Below are 13,964 nucleotides of genomic sequence, written 5' to 3'. Positions count from 1 at the left end.
GTTATACAAAAGTACATACAAGAGGAAGTGAGGGGAAAGGGAAAAATAATACAAGGGGGAGAAATGAATGACAGTAGAGGGGGTAGAGAGAGAAGAGGGGAGGGGAGGGGAGGGGAGCGGGGATAGTAGAGGATAGGAAAGGCAGCAGAACACAACAGACACTAGTATGGCAATATGTAAATCAATGGATGTGTAACTGATGTGATTCTGCAATCTGTATATGGGGTAAAAATGGGAGTTCTTAACCCACTTGAATCGAAGTGTGAAATATGATATATCAAGAAACATGCAATGTTTTGAACAACCAACAATAAAAAATTAAAAAAAAAATGAAATCTGGGTTCAGATCTATAAGCTCCATAGTTTATCCAAAGGAAATTACTGAATTTCCAGGAAAAATAATTTTTTTCAGACATTGGGGAGAAAGTAACACATAAAGAAAAATTGATTAAGTAAATAAGCAAATAAATATATAAATAAAAATGCTGACATGATTTTTCCATATCAGATGTCAAAAACGTATAATAGGTTTTCACTTCAGTGGTTCTATGGACAAAAGAAAGCATGACCCATGAACATCAGGGCCAGTGACAGTGCCCTTCCTATGTAAAGGCAACATTCAGAAAGAACAAATACTTTTGAAGATAAATCTGCATTGTATATCTTTTGCATTGACTTTTCCCATCCCATTATAGTCTTTCAATCTTTGCATATTTGAATCAGTTTAAATGTATTTAATATAACGAAAAGGAACATATTTCCACCGGGAAAAGAAAACGATTCTGTTTGGATTTGGAGTACAACATGCACTTGCCTGTGCCCCAAGTTTTACTAAATGTGTGATCAGGGGTAAAACAAATGATCTTGCTGAGCCCATTCCTAGTCTGCCCTCGGCTGTGGAACAGATGAACCAGTTCTCGAACTGTAATATTTATGTAAACAACTTACTCTGCAAGTGGTAAAGATTATTCAGCTTCATTATTTCTGCTCAAACAGTTGAGCAATAAAGTGGAGAAAGGTCTCAGATTATTTTTTCTAAAGAGAAATTCTGTCAGGGATAAAATGTCTCAGACAACTGAATGGAGAATGTTGTACTGGGTGGAAGATGGTCGACTTTATCAAAAGCTTTTACCTCATGGATAATATATCACTGTTCTCTTTGAAGGCTTTTCCTCCTAGGAAATACCAGACTTCAAAATTTGCAGCCTGAACGTCTTTCCTTTCACACCAAACAGCGAGTATATTCTAACTCTATATCCTCCTAAAGCACAAAGACAATACCCAAAGAAGGGAAAAAAATCTGTGTTCGGGTTGTTTAGGTAGAATTGCTGAGAAACGATAGGACCTAAGGGATGCCAGACCCAGAGACACCTGGGTTAGCTTTAGTTAACAAAATTAATTACCTATTATAGAAGAAGATTTCAACCTCTGCTTTTTCTTTCATTTCTGCAGCTCAGTTACTCTACCTGGATCCATTACGTTCCCAGCCTACATGGAAGCTGCAATCCTAGACCTCAGACCACTCTCATTCTGAATATTTCTGGGACAGAAACTATTGAAATAGAATCTCCTTTCTCTGCTCTAAGTGGATAGTGATTGAGTATAGAATCACTGCTTCTTGGAGATCTACTATGGGATGGTGGCTTCATACCTTCTCTCTCATACTGGAAGGTAATCTCGTAATGATGCAATTGAAACTCGGCTTGGGTAGCAATTGCTAAGCAGCAGTCACTGCCGGACCTCAAAGTATCAGTTCCAACCTTCCTCCACCTGCCCCTTCCCTGTATTTGTCCAGATTTACTAAAAGCTAGGTGGGATCCCTAGTCCAACATACACCTGCTGAGTGAAGCTGAAGATAGCATCACCTCTCCAATGATCATTTCCTTCCTACGTATTCCAGATCCTGTACTAACACCTGTCATAGGTAGATGGGCTGCATTTCTGGTTTATATTAAATGTTCAATAAACATTAGTTCTTTAAAAAAAACTATTATTTTTTTCTGTTTAGGTTTATGTGAAATTAAAAGAGATGATTGTGATGTGCCACTCAGGAAGCATCAATCAATATGCAACTATGCCCCTTCCTTGTTCTGACAATGCCTACAGATGCCCAGGAGCCTGGTCCCTCTTCATACAGTGAAATTTTGGTACACGGGTTTTCCTTCAGAACCAGACTTGGTAGCTGTGGCAATTGTCTCAAGGTCTGGTCAGCTTCAGGTAAAGAATTTCATACCAGGAAGAGATGAAATAGATTGCTTTTTCCAAAGCCACAGGCTACAAATGACAGAACACTGTGTCTCACAGGCTAGTCTCCAGGTACCGTTTAGGCAGCTAGGCTAGAGAATCATCTGACCTGCAGAGGTGAAAGTAAGAAAATAAATAATTGAAAATAGTTGGTGTTCTCTCAGTTCATCTTTCAAGTTAGAACAGTATTTTCTATCCTCTTGCTCCAAATCATAATTGAGCGAGAAAACCCAGCTATCCCTCACTCTGTGAATAATCCCCTATTAAGTTCCTCTGATAATGCCCACATCTGTTAGCTCGTTAAGGACAAAGTTGGATGCTACTTGGAATCAGTGTTAGGCAAATGTTTAGAAGAGACGCGCAATCCTCCTGGATTGGTTGCTAATTTATCTTTGCCAACCTTTACTAGCTTTAGCTCAGCAAACAAGGATATAGTATCTGAGCGGATGGCCCAGAAATTCCCAGGAAAGTTCTGGTGTCCCAGCTGCCCTTCTGAAGGTTTGGCAAATTGGAGATGACTGGCAATAAGCCCAACTCGAAGAGCCCAGCTGTGCTGGGCATACAGATAGACCACAGATGAGGAGTGTCAGGCTGGAAGAGCTGAGGTTTCAAGACCTCCCTGTTAGAGGTCAGCGGGGAGGGAGTCTGGGCCCAGCTAGCAGTTGTGTGGTGTGGGCAGTGAGAGTTGGATTGGAGCTCTCCCTGCAGGCTTCACACACAAAAAGGGAATTTGGCGTTTCATAAAGTTCAAAATGCCTTATTTCTACTTGCCAGGGAATACAGAGGAGAAAGAGCTGGGAGACGGCAAGATTCAGAGGCTTGCCTTTGCCTTTCAATTCTCTTTTCCCATTTTGTAATTCTCTTCTGATTCCCATTATCCTTCTGCTGGTCTCTGAGGAGATCATTCCATTGTGATGATGTAGTGTAATTTAGCTAACTCAGCATAATGGTTCCTGAGTTTATAAATTTAGGATCCTAAAATAATCAGAAGAAACATTTAGGCAGGTAGGTTTAGTTACAAAGCAAAAAAAAAAAAAAAACTGTAAGATGTATATGTGCTTTATTTTTTCCCTTTCAAAAACTACACTTATACATAGGCTATAGATAAGAACAGGGTATCAGAATTAAATAAATGTAATATTGATGTAAGATAGACATGTTTGTTTTCCAGATTTTGACAATGAACTTGACCTTGTTCATTGTTCAACCTTAGTTTCCTTGACAGAAACATTGAAGTGATAAAAATGCTCAGAGTTCTTGCAAGTTTGATATTAAATATAAATTAAAAAGCATGGTACTGATTATGAACTGAATGTTTGCCTCCCCACAATCCATATGTTTCAATCTCATGTCTACTGTTTTGGTATTGCAACATGATGTTTTTGTGTGATAACTGGGTCATGAAGTTGGAGCCCCCAGAAGTGGGATTAGAGAACTTGTAGGAAGAGGTCAGAATTAGCTCAGTCCCTTCCCAACATGTGAGGATGCAACAAGAAGTCAGCAGTCTCAGACCAGAAGAGGGCTCTCCCCAGAACCTGACCTTGGACTTCAGCCTCCAGAACTGTGAGAAGAAGTGTTGACTGTTGAAGCTACCCAATTGGCAGTTTCTTATAGTAACCTGAACTACAGTTCCTACTACTCATTTAAAATGTGATGTGGGAAAAATAAAGAAAAATCAATGTTATTTCCTAGCACAAGAACTTATTTTTAAGTTAATGTCACTGTTACTATTTTGCTGCTGTCACTGAGTAATGACAGAATGAGAGGCTTTGTTCCTGGTTGAGGAGATTTCAGGTATTGCACAAGAGGGAGTGAGAAGGTAAGACCTGAGCATTATCCCTTGTTGTTACATCACAGGGGACTGTCCACCTCCACATTCAAGGTAGCCACTCACAATTACCTACTAGCTTTTGAACCCTAAGTGTCTCTAAAAGCCAGTTTGCACAGAGCTTGGCTTATATTAAGAATCAGCATGACAGGAGCAGGAGGTTCCAGGGTACTACTGCAGAGTATTGTAGCTATGAATAACAATCATGTACAGTACATTACAAAAACTAGAAAAAAGGATTGCAAAAATTATTACCACAAAGCACTGATGAATGCTAGAGGAGAAAAACATGTTTAATCTGATTTAAAAACTGAAAAATATGTGCCTGTGTCAGCATTACATGTAGCTCAAATAATACATGGAATGTTTCTGTTTTGCGTTGATTAAAAATGTTAAAAAGGATTAAATAAAGTTTATTACATTAATCATTAGAAGCATCACCTCAGTGCTGGCATCCTGATACTGTATATTTCTCATATCCCAATATTTGTTCCTCCATGTTATGGATAGAAGAAAAAGAATTAGCTGTGCACATTGCGTGTTCATGTAACTATCCAATAACATCACAAATAATATTTCCCAATCTGGAAAGAATCAGAGTCATCACTCAGTGAATAGAGAAGCTCTCTAGATGAGTGTAAAAGAAATGGGAAAGGATTATTTACTTTTGCTGGTTATTGTCACGGACTAGCTATTTTATACACTGCAGTTCATTCAAACCTCACAACAAATGAAGGGTTACTATCCCAGGGAAACCAAATGCCCACTACTTGTTTTGCTCTGCTCTCTACTTGTTTTGCATTATTATGTATACATTCTTTTAAAATATCTTCCTTATTTGTATACATTTGGCAGTAGAAAATAATTGATTATTAGATAACATACTCTTAGAAAATATGTTCTGTCTACATTTGAGATTAATAGTGAAGTGGAAATTTGATTGCATAAAATTTTAAACTGTCCTGAATTCAACCTCCCTGGTAAATCTTAAGGAGTACAGAATCTTGTAACAGTGTTATAATACTGAAAATCAGATATTTTTTTCTAATTAAACATGGCCTCAGTGTTGGATCTAGATTAAAAAAAAAAAAAACAACTGACTTGATTCTTGCATCAGATAAAAGCTAGCTTAGATAAATAATGTGTGAATATATATGTTTGATGGGTCAAAATGTTTAAGTTTCTTATCTGTCAAATAAGAAAAGATTAGAGAGTAATTGTTGGGATCCAGTTGAGCAAAACAGATCCAATCAGTTTGTACATATCCTAATGGAGGGAAAAAAATGTGAATCTACTGCCAGGTAGCTCTGCAGACCAATCGGAACCCAAATTATGTTTCAACTATGAGAGGAGAGAATGCTGTCCAGGAGTCAAGAATCTGGGTTATTAAATCACATTTGCTGCTATCATGCTGCCTGACATTAAGTCCTGCTAACTTCCTCTCTTAGTCTCAGTTCCCTTGTCAAAAGAATCTTTCATGTTACCTTGGAGGGATCTCTGAGTTCAGACTCCACAGGCATTTATCCTGGGCCCAGAGCAGATATTTTAAGGACTGCAGCTGGTTTGAACAGTCCAGAGATGAAACATAAATTAGGAAACCTTAACTCCTCCAAGGCATTCAATTAACTTAGATAGAGTGGTGATTATCATAGTTTCAGGCAGAGCAGCCGGATCTGGATGTTGAGCAAGCCAAGGCCAGAGGCTGGCAGGCCATAAATGGTGGGGATGAATGAGCAGTGCAGGTGAATAAGATTTGGCTCTAACTCTGAAGCAGTAGCCATTTTCTGTGGGGCCCAATGTGGAGGAATGTATAGTAGAAGCAGCTGCAGTAAGGAAAGGAGCCAGGCATGAAGAAGCCGCACTGACTCCTGAGAGCTGATAGACCTTGGACAAATGGTACCACTTTTCTCAGCCTCAGTCTTATACACGAGACGAAGATGAGGATAATGGGCAGAAGCCACAAGTGGGAAATAAGCAGGCTCCAAGCAAGACAACAAGAAGCTGCACAAGTTGCCAGTCCTCCCCTCTTAATACTAGTAGCACATCCTGATACTTGAGGACAAGTGAAGATGGCCAAGATATTTACTCAGAGCAAAACTCACCCAGTCTCACACTGATGTTGTTTATTAACTGCATAAGCTATAGCCTCCAGGTAATTGTTGACCCAATGTCTTCTCTGATTCAAAACGTTAAACCTTACTTTGTGCAATCCCCAATATGTGAAGGGAGTTCTAACAAAGATCTCTTTTCTGAGCCTACTCTATGTACCCCCAGAACTGACACCCATCTCCCCTGAGATGATCATTCAATGTGCATTCCTGAGTGCAGGCTGGACAATCCCATGAACCACACTCACTCTCCTAACCCAGGGTGCGTTTAAGATGGTTGTTTTCTAACTTGAAACAAACAAACAAAAATCAGCTCCCCGAAATGCCCAGCTTGGTCCTCTTGGCTTCCTTGACTTCCAGCATCATTTTGCCTTTTCTTAACTCATTGATGACCTTTTCTTAACTTATTGATAACTAAGCATGTAGACCTGCTGTTCTCTTTCCTTGCTCTCTTTTATAATTTACATATGTATAAAATACATACTTATCTTTCCTATCATCACAAATAAGTGGAACATCTCAACCTTTTTATGTTCCAATCCATTGTTACTTTTTTTCTGTCTTTCTGTATTCCACAAAAAGCATTAGTGAGTGCCCACTAGTCATCTCCCCACTTCTCTATGTGGATTGGTTCCATGATCCCTGACTTTAAACTGATCAATATCTTCATTTTCATATCCAGCTGTCCTTCCAATAAACTCAAAGGCAAAAATCCCAATTTATGAAAAATGCGAGGACCTCCTTTCTGTACAACTTAATCTGAGTTATGAATATTTCTGAAAAAAACACTTTGAAATTAGTATCATTTTAGATTCAGGGCATCAAAGTATTAAAGAGGCTTCCCACCTGTGCCTCAGTGTGGACAGATTGCATGCTTGCTTCTCTCTGTTGGAATCCTGAGACTTCAAAGTATGATTGGTAAGAAAGAGCAGGAAAAATTTGGAATCAACAAATATGGTGAAATAAAGCTTCTCAGAAGTTTATACAAGATAAAAAAAAACTTGCTAGCTCTATAATATTAATTTAATTCACTGTAAAAAAATTTCTCAAAAAGAATTCCTTATCCCATTTGATTTCAGTGGCAAATTTTTTCACCAAATCTTGAAAAAGACATGCCAAAAGGTAAAATTTAAGTTTAATATTCATCATAGGCATATGTTCAAAAATGCTGAAAATATTAGTAATATGTATCACAAATATATTAAATGGTTGACATTTTGCATAAGAAAAGGTTATTTAGAGAATGAGAAGTACCTCTGTTAATCATCTGGTGCTACAAAACAACCCCAAGGAAACAATTGTTGCTGTGTTTCTCATTCCAGAGAGCTAACCACAATCGGCAGCATTCTTGCTCATGAAGTCTCATATGGTTGCAGTCACATGTCAGCTGGGACTGCACCAGAGGACAGCTGTCTGGAGCATTAGTCCAAGATGGCAGCACCTGCACACAACCTCTCCAGTTGGACTGTACCTCTTTCAATACAGAAGCTGTTTCAACTGGGAGAATCCAACGGCAGCAAATGTTCCAAGACATGATATGCAGAAGTTGCCATCCAGTTATGGGTGATGCCTGCAGGTAGCAAAATGCCTCTCTGTGTCTGTGAAATCACAGGTCCTGCCCATCCTCAAAGGGTTGGAAAAAAATAGAGTCCACTTCTTAATGCTGAAGGAGCAGAACAAATACTACAAGTCAGTATTTGAGATGGGAGAAAATATTGCACGCATCTATATTTAGGAAATATAAAGACCAGGTGCAAACAAGTATCCTCAAGGGCACTTCCTTAATGAAGTTCTTCAAGTACATTTTCCTCTCAACATGAAGATCTGAGAACTAAAGAGACTAGTAGTAGTTCCCTACCTCATTCATCCAGTGTGAAATGGTAGTCAAAGCATAGCCTAACAATAATAGACATTCCTGTCCAAAATGGAGAAATGGAAGGTACATGGTGTTCATTGGTCTATAGTAAATCTGAAATCCAAATGGGTACCTGTTGCCATTTTTCTCCATAAAGAGCCAACCCTGTTTCTTTGTAACTCATTGCTTCACCTTTAGAGATCTTAGCTCTGTTCTCTTGAGTTATCCTTTTTTTCCTAAACTAATGGTATGTAATTTTTCCATTTATACAGGAAATTAGATAAAATACAGTATAATATTTAAAAACAAGACTAACTCAAAATACATACCTTACCTGATATTAACAACTGAATAATTATACTCAAAAAATCCATACGTTGAAGTCCCTGTACTCAGAATGTGACATTATTTGGAAATAGGTTAATTGCAGGTATTATTGAACAATATGACCTTAACCCAACAGGATTAGTGTTCTTATAAACAAAGGAGAACATTTTCTCTGCATAAGATAGTGTCATGAGAAGTAGAAAACAAATCATAAACTGGGAGAAAACATTTACAAAGGACACATCAGATAAATGATGCTTATCCAAAATTTATGAAGACATCTTGATTTTATATGATGAAGAACAACCAAATTTGAAAATGGGCCCCAGACCTTAATAGATCCTTCAACAAAAAACATGCCCTTTAGCAAGAAAGTGTATGAGAAGATGTTCCACATCACATCTTCTCAAGGATTTGCAAATCAAAACACTGAGATTCCACCACACACCCATTATTAAGGTTAAAATCTCTACAGAAGCCTAAAGCAATTACTATTTCAAGTTCCAAATAAAAATATGCAGATGATAATCATTGCTGTATTCTATTCTTCAAATTTTATAATTTTTACATTTATAAATGAAATAGAACATGGAATTGATTGCTTAAAGTGGTGACATATTGGTTGATGTTTTTCTGCTTTCTTAAAAAATAGTTACTCCAAGTACTGCTGTGCTGCTGATGGTTTCATTGGCAGTGTTTTGCATTACGGTGGGATACTTATTCTAATTTGGATTTAAAAAATCTAAACACATCTTAAAACGTCAAAAAATAAAGGCAATTGTAACAAGAGTTATTAAGCATTGAAATGAATGACTTTTTATCCATTTACAATAAAATTAAAAATATACCAGGGCCCACAAATCCTGCATGATTTGGCCCTTTGATATCTTCTCCTTTCCTATCACCCCTTTGACTTGGTCATTCCTTGAAGCCACATGGACTTTCTTGACATTATAGGCCCTTCCAAGTCAGTCATGGCTAAGGCTTTTGCTCTGGATTTTCCCTGTCCAGAATACTCTTCCCCCAGGATATCCACAAGGGTTTCTCCCTTCCTGGCTTCAGGACTAAGTGTCTTGCTACAGGTCCCATTTTACATGCAGATTCCCTAACAATGATCCCTCACAGTACACTGATCCCCATTGCATTCCTCTCTTGTCCCACACTCAGCTTTCTTGGGGCACCCATCACTTCATCAAATTATGTTGTAAATTTTTAAGAAATACATCTCTCTTTCTCCTCTGAAAATGCAATTAGCATTTTCATCCACATTTTGTATCATATGAAAAATAATTGGTGTTCAATACATATTTTATAGACTAATTTGATAGTAATCATCTCCTTCCTATTGCTCTATTACATAGGGCTATCAGCCCCAAAGATTTGAAAGAATATTTTGCTATGAACCGTGGACTGTGAGGTGCATATCTCATTTATTTAACAGTTTCTGAAGCTGTGCTGTCACCAATATGGTAGCCGTTAGCTAGATGTACTCGCAATTTAAATTATTTACCCATATTTTAAAAGCAAGAAGAAAAAAATTATGAATGTTTTCATCCAAAAGAAATGATAAATGCTGGAGGAGACTTGTTTACCATGATTTTAATGATGACATAATATAAACGTATATTAAATCATCACATGAAACAACGTGAATATGTATTTTTTCTCTATCAGTTAAAAATAAAACTGAATACTTTTAAAAAAAAATAAACATAAAATTTAAATTGACTCAAATACAATTTAAAATGCAATTTCTCATTTGCCCTGGCCACAAGTGCTCAACAGCTATAAGTGCCTGGTGGCTGTTAGTTAGACAGCACAGATAGAGAACATCGCTAGCATCCCAGAGATTTTCAATAAACATTGAAGTTCTAGAAAGTTCATCTTCCACTAGAGCTGGTATAGTGCACATTCTATTTTTAAGTAGGATATATTTATTGTCTACTGTGTGCCAAGCCCTGTGAATTTAAATTATATTTCTAAGTGTGACCAACTTCTAAACCACACTTTGTTTGCATTACACACTGTTATAAGCAATGCAGCATTAAAACAAAACTGCAGGAACAAAACATTCCTAAATTCGTACTTCAGAATATCCTTCTTTCACAAATTGGTATTTTAACCTTGAACATAGCATGATAAAAAAATAAATAAAATTAAAAAGAATGTGCACACTTGGAGAATTTTTAGCACTTCATTTTTCATTTCCTTTCTATGCTGCCTTTTGTTTAAGGCATATAAATAGAATGTTTTTCTCAGGTCTAGACAATTCCCTAAATTCTAAAGCACAATGGGTTTTAGCATTGATTTGTATGCAAGTCACAAGAACACAATTATTTCTGTATTTGGACCTGTAAAAATAAGTGTTGGTCTGGTATTATAATCTTCTTATCAGTACAGACTGACAAAAATAGGTTTATAAAAACAGTTAATCATAGACGTTCCACAAACATCTATCTGTTCATACACAGTGGTCCCAAGCCATAAAACCATTATTGCTCAGGTTTTTCTTTAGGCAAATAAAAAGTCTATTTCCTTTCAGGGTCTCCTCTACATGATGATCTTCCTGGTTATAGGCTCATCTTTAAGCGATCCAAGTATGGTGTTGACACTGGTCTCAACTAAAGCATGTAGAAGTTATTGGTTCTTAAAATGTTGCTCTAAAAGGATTTATGCTTCTTGTAAAAAATTGAAAATATCATAACAAAATTAAAATTAAAAATGCCTATAATCCTACAATTATCCATCTAGCTATCATCTAACATCTATTTGTCTATCATCTGCACAGAGAATAAAACTGGAAATCTATATGAATGCTTAGAGTATGTGTTTGTGTGGGTTATGTGTGTCACATCTTTATACATTTGTTCATATGTAGCAAGAAAATATGTACAGTTTTATACTCTGCTCTAACACTTCACCAATGTCTTAATTTTCTTAAATATGACCACTCTAAGAAGGCTTTTTTATACAGTTTTTCTTACCAGAGAGGTATTATTAATCTGTTTATGCATAGAGATATGCATGTTTATGCTTTACATATATCCAGAGAAAGTGTTTTGGCACCCCTAAAATAACTTTCAGTCCTTGAGGGTGATAGTACCATGTGGGAAGGCAAAACATAATGCATAACAATGGCATTTTTAAGCTTGTTAAATATTTTAATGTCAATAAAAATGCAATATGTTGAACTTCTGAAACAGTTGAGTTAGCACAAATGTAACATATTTTGTTTAAGTATTCCTCTACTGCTGAATGTGTACCTGAAGAAATGGCACTACATTTCTTAATATGCACTGAAAGTAATGTTTCCTATAGGTAAGGGGTACCTCCATGTTCAAGCCGTACAATACTTCATGTAGAATATGTGAACCCTGAAAACACAGAAGACTACTGTAAAAAATGTAAAATATATTTAGTATGTGAATAAAATCAGCACTTTCTGTTCACTTAGCAGAATGTCTTCCAGTTCCATCCAAGTTGCCTCAAATGACAGGATTTTGTTCTTTCATGGCTTAATGCATAAGCCATGCCACATTTTTCTTCATATCCATGGCATATTTTTATCTATTCCTTAGGTGGATGCCATGCCTTGGCTGTTGGAGTCGTGCTGCAGTGAGCACGGAAGTGCTGTTCTTCCTCTCTTTGGATATGTACCCAGAAGTAGGAATGTTGGGTCACAGGGTAGCTCTTTTTTTTTTTAATCTTTTTGAAAAGCCTCCAAACTGTTTCCCATAATGAATACGCTAATTTACATTCCCACCAGCAGTGAATATATTCTTTTTCACCATATCTGCATAACTTATTATATCAATAAAGAATTGAAATATATTTAACCAAACACTGCTCTACAGTTTAGCCTTGATATACGTATGGTTACTTTATGGCTCAGGATCTACAGTTGAAATTATTAACTCAATAATAATGCAAAATATCTAAAAATCATTGACAAATTGATGAATTTTTCCAAAATAATTCATAACAAATAATTTATTTCCACCAGCAAAAAATTATAGAACAGTTGCCAGCATTTGCTTAAACTACCAAGCAAAATAAAATTTAAGTCATTGCATATGTTGTACATATACTGAGAAGAATTTGCATCTTGTTTCTTCAATGTACATTTTGTGAGACGGAATTTTTTGATAACTACTGTGAATTGTTAGTTATTAATCTCTGAAAAATTAGGCAAGTAGAAATTCCTGGAAACATAAATATAGTCAAACCATTAGATCAATTGAATAAATGTGAAGGATTTTTCTGATAACTTAAGTGACTAATGAACACAAGAAGAGAGTTATAGAAAAATATAAAAATTTAAATGAAAACTTCCAGAATTATAAATAAATTATTATCCTTAGTTGGTTTTGTTAATATAGAGTCCTCTTTAATGGATTGCCTTAGCAATTTATTTTCATTTTAATCCAAATTACTTACAATGCTATAGTTAAAAATAACAAATAGATCCTGAATGAGTCATCAACCAGTAAGGTCATGGAGATTTTAAAGAGAAAGGGTAGTCATAAACCATAATAATTACGTCTTATTTAATCTCATCTATTAAGTGCAAAAGCAAAAGTGTATGATGTTTGATTTAATCTCTGAGGAACATTCCCTATGTGTGAAGTATAGTTCCCATTTTACAGAGAAGGGAACCATGTGTCCTTGAATACACAGAAGAGTTGATTGACGAAAGTCACCTATCTATGCACTTCTGGAGCAAGGACCGGAAACCTGGCCTGTGAGGCTCCAGAGTCCTGTGTTCTCTGCACCATGCTCGGGAGGCTGCCAGGCCAGTGACTGGGGAATGCATGCACACAGGAGCACACATGTCCAGAAAGCATGATGAGTGGACAGGCTCTCCAGAAAGGCAGAACTTCATGTCTTTACTGACATGAAGTTACAGAAACTAATACAGCAATACTCTGAAGTCAAAGTGGCTCAAGGGCTCTTGCAGCTTTATCCTCACTTTTTAGAGAAGGAGACTCAAATTGTTAAAACAATATTAGCCAAACTGAACCCAAACACTGAATAACAATGTTCAGATTAGAATACAGAATTTTAGACTGTACCTCTTGCTGTATCTCATTCTACTCCATTCAGGTGCCCCCATCTCAGATTAGACTAGGATCCAAAGATAGCCTTGTAAACTGTGGAAAACTTAGAACTTCCTGTGCTACATGACATGGCCTCTGTCTGTTCAGATTTTAATTTTTTATAATTATTATTTTATAAATGGCACAGATAGACTTGCTCAGTGCAGGATTTCCACAGACCTACAATTCATTAAAAAAATCGATGTCTGTCAAGAGCAATAAAGCAAGTGCAATCAAGGAAGGTATGCCTGTATTAGGAAGGGATAATGTTCAGACATGTCTCAGTTGTAAAGAAGACTGATGTCATCATTTTAGGCCTAGAATATTTGCAAAATATCAGCCAAAATTTTTAAAAGTAAATTTGGTATAAAATTCCAGAATTTATAGAGCAATTCACACTGATCTACTAATTTTTCTTCTTCCACATATTAAATTTAGAAATGTCTTTGACAATGAGCTTCTCAAAGACTTGTTTATAAATGTCTTATTTCTAAACAAGAGGGTTT

General features: G+C 36.5%; 1 long non-coding RNA gene across 1 annotated transcript in view; it reads right to left on the bottom strand.

Annotated features, from left to right (window-relative positions):
* LOC125617326 overlaps nt 1–13,191 on the bottom strand; it is a 17,087-nt gene extending 3,896 nt beyond the window's left edge. Inside the window, exons 1-2 of the long non-coding RNA XR_007348306.1 lie at nt 13,182–13,191; nt 1,699–1,702 (exon numbers count right to left, since the gene is read on the bottom strand). This is a non-coding gene — a long non-coding RNA (uncharacterized LOC125617326). The remainder of the gene's footprint in view (nt 1–1,698; nt 1,703–13,181) is intronic.
* Between the last annotated feature and the right edge of the window lie 773 nt (nt 13,192–13,964).

Source organism: Marmota marmota, unplaced genomic scaffold (assembly GCF_001458135.2).
Source record: "Marmota marmota marmota unplaced genomic scaffold, marMar, whole genome shotgun sequence".
NCBI lineage: Eukaryota > Metazoa > Chordata > Mammalia > Rodentia > Sciuridae > Marmota > Marmota marmota.
Note: the sequence above shows the minus strand (reverse complement) of the source record. Positions and strands in the feature narration are given on the sequence as shown.